Source organism: Salmo trutta, chromosome 1 (genome assembly GCF_901001165.1).
Source record: "Salmo trutta chromosome 1, fSalTru1.1, whole genome shotgun sequence".
Taxonomy (NCBI): Eukaryota; Metazoa; Chordata; class Actinopteri; order Salmoniformes; family Salmonidae; genus Salmo; species Salmo trutta.
This window is the reverse complement of record NC_042957.1, coordinates 1,371,866-1,375,830: the sequence shown is the minus strand read 5'-3', so window position 1 is coordinate 1,375,830 and position 3,965 is coordinate 1,371,866.

Here is a 3,965-nt window from a genome sequence, read left to right as displayed (position 1 = left end):
ACCCTCCGTCACCCTGCGTTACCCTGCGTTACCCTGCAATACCCTCCGTCACCCTGCGTTACCCTGCGTTACCCTGCAATACCCTCCGTCACCCTGCGTTACCCTGCGTTACCCTCCATTACCCTGCGTCTAAAGTAGTGACTACATAGGGAGTCATTATGGACAGAACTCTGGTCTAAAGTAGTGACTACATAGGGAGTCATTATAGACAGAACTCTGGTCTAAGTAGTGACTACATAGGGAGTCATTATAGACAGAACTCTGGTCTAAGTAGTGACTACATAGGGAGTCATTATGGACAGAACTCTGGTCTAAAGTAGTGACTACATAGGGAGTCATTATAGACAGAACTCTGGTCTAAGTAGTGACTACATAGGGAGTCATTATGGACAGAACTCTGGTCTAAAGTAGTGACTACATAGGGAGTCATTATGGACAGAACTCTGGTCTAAAGTAGTGACTACATAGGGAGTCATTATGAACAGAACTCTGGTCTAAAGTAGTGACTACATAGGGAGTCATTATGGACAGAACTCTGGTCTAAAGTAGTCACTACATAGGGTGTCATTATGGACAGAACTCTTGTCTAAAGTAGTGACTACATAGGGAGTCATTATGGACAGAACTCTGGTCTAAAGTAGTGACTCTATAGGGAGTCATTATGGACAGAACTCTGGTCTAAAGTAGTGACTACATAGGGAGTCATTATGGACAGAACTCTGGTCTAAAGTAGTGACTACATAGGGAGTCATTATGGACAGAACTCTGGTCTAAAGTAGTGACTACATAGGGAGTCATTATGAACAGAACACTGGTCTAAAGTAGTGACTACATAGGGAGTCATTATGGACAGAACACTTGTCTAAAGTAGTGACTACATAGGGAATAGTGTAATTAGGGACAGAACTCTGGTCTAAAGTAGTGGCTACATAGGGAATAGGGTGCCATTAGGGACAGACCTCTGGTCTAAAGTAGTGACTACATAGGGAATAGGGTGCCATTAGGGACAGACATCTGGTCTAAAGTAGTGACTACATAAGGAATAGGGTGCCATTAGGGACAGACCTCTGGTCTAAAGTAGTGACTACATAGGGAATAGGGTGCCATTAGGGACAGACATCTGGTCTAAAGTAGTGACTACATAGGGAATAGGGTGCTATTAGGGACAGAGACATAACCTGAATGCCAGTAGCCTTATTAGCCTTAAGTGTTCTCCAACCAACCCACTAACCCCACCGCCAGACAGCCAGCCAGCCAGACAGACAGCTAGACATATAGCCAGCCAGCCAGCCACAGACAGACAGACTGCCAGCCTGCCCGCCCGCCAGACAGACAGACAGACAGACAGCCAGCCAGCCAGCCAGACAGACAGCTAGACATATAGACAGCCAGCCAGAGAGACAGACAGACAGACAGACAGACAGACAGACAGACAGACAGACCAGACAGACAGACTGCCAGCCTGCCCGCCAGACAGACAGACAGACAGACAGACTGCCAGCCTGCCCGCCCGCCAGACAGACAGACAGACAGCCAGCCAGCCAGACAGACAGCTAGACATATAGACAGCCAGCCAGAGAGACAGACAGACAGACAGACAGACAGACAGACAGACAGACAGACTGCCAGCCTGCCCGCCAGACAGACAGACTGCCAGCCTGCCCGCCAGACAGACAGACTGCCAGCCTGCCCGCCCGCCAGACAGACAGACAGACAGCCAGCCAGCCAGCCAGACAGACAGCTAGACATATAGACAGCCAGCCAGAGAGACAGACAGACAGACAGACAGACAGACAGACAGACAGACAGACTGCCAGCCTGCCCGCCAGACAGACAGACAGACAGACAGACAGACAGACAGACTGCCAGCCCGACAGACAGACAGACAGACAGACAGACAGACAGACAGACAGACAGACTGCCAGCCTGCCCGCCAGACAGACAGACTGCCAGCCTGCCCGCCCGCCAGACAGACAGACAGACAGCCAGCCAGCCAGCCAGCCAGACAGACAGCTAGACATATAGACAGCCAGCCAGAGAGACAGACAGACAGACAGACAGACAGACAGACAGACAGACAGACAGACAGACAGACAGACTGCCAGCCTGCCCGCCAGACAGACAGACAGACAGACAGACAGACAGACTGCCAGCCCGACAGACAGACAGACAGACAGACAGACAGACAGACAGACAGACAGTGGTTTATGATAGAAACAACTGTCCTGTATGGTATGTATTACCCATCACCTCCAGTCACATGGGTTTAGTATGATAACTGGAAACGTCTTCTCTCTGTATGATAACTGGAAACGTCTTCTCTCTGTAAGATAACTGGAAACGTCTTCTCTCTGTATGATAACTGGAAACGTCTTCTCTCTGTATGATAACTGGAAACGTCTTCTCTCTGTATGATAACTGGAAACGTCTTCTCTCTGTATGATAACTGGAAACGTCTTCTCTCTGTATGCTGTGTTGCTATGGTAACGTCCTAGCATGAGGAATACTGGACTGTGGTCAGATATTACTGTGACAATAAAATAAAACATTACAAGAAGAAAATAATAATAAATAAACTCAAAGAAAAAAACAAAAACATTTTGATCCAGACTTTAAAAAATAAAAAATAAAAGAATGTTTTAACAACAGTGGGAGGATTATAAATTAATTAATAAATGAAAGAAAAAAATATATATATAACATTTTACTGTTGTGCTTTTAAGTGTTAGACACCAAGATAGTATTTTTAGAAAGTAATCTGTAGCACATTGCACCAGATCAGTAACCGCTTGTAACCAAGTCGTCGTAAATCTCATTGAAATATAACGATTTACAGTAGTGAATATACTGTTGTGAATGTGATTTGTGTTGCAAATTCCAGGATGTCCGAATCATTCTGTCCCAATCTTTCAATCTGTATTTCTGGAAAACCTGGGAATTTTTGGATAAGCTACCTCTGGTTTGCAACCCTGTATGTGATTGTTCATGTAGATAGTGTATAGTGATTGTTAATGTAGATAGTGTATGTGATAAATATTGCTTTTGTATAATAATAATAATAATAATTTTGTGGGTGCTTACACTCAAGTGTTTAATGGAACTGTGATTTCCCAAATCCCCCTGACAAACACAGGTGGTGGGCTCACGACCAGGGTCACCATTGCAAAGTGCCTCTGAAGCAATTAGGGTTAAGTGCCTTGCTCAAGGGCACCGAGACATGTTATTGCCGCGTGAAGTCAGAGCTCATTGTTTTATTCTGTTAACTAGCATGTCGTTGCTGTATGTACAAGGATGTCATCATTCAGCCTTCCCTGTAGCTCAGTTGGTAGAGCATGGTGGTTGCAACACCAGGGTTGTGGGTTCGATTCCAACGGGTGGCCAGCACAGGAAAAAAAATCTATGAAATGTATGCATTCACTACTGTAAGTCGCTCTGGATAAGAGCGTCTGCTAAATGATGTAAATGTAATTCAGACAGAATTATTGTTATTTTACAGAGAAATGATTTTTTTTCATTCTCTTTGGAGATGATGTGTAAACTTTACAACATATTAAAACATATACATCTTTGGATCTGTTATTAAAAGACAGAGAGAGTGGATCTAATGAAACGTATACATACACATGCATCAAAAATATTCAGATTACGATTTTACCCTCAAGTTAAAATAAAATACATTACATAATTTATGGCTTCATAAGTTAAAACTCCTCGACCCACATCATCATTTCACAAATAATATACCATTTTAATTAATTGATATAAAATGAGTGTACAGACATTTTAAAGCAAACTTGCTGTTCATACCACCACACAATAACATACACGTGACTCTCATCGTCACTATGGTAACGCGTGTGTGACTGTCATCACCATGGTAGCAAAAATATTCCTGTCCTCTTTTGCTACTCAGTGATGTCCTGTTATATAGTCCTGTTATATAGTCCTGTTATATAGTCCTGTTA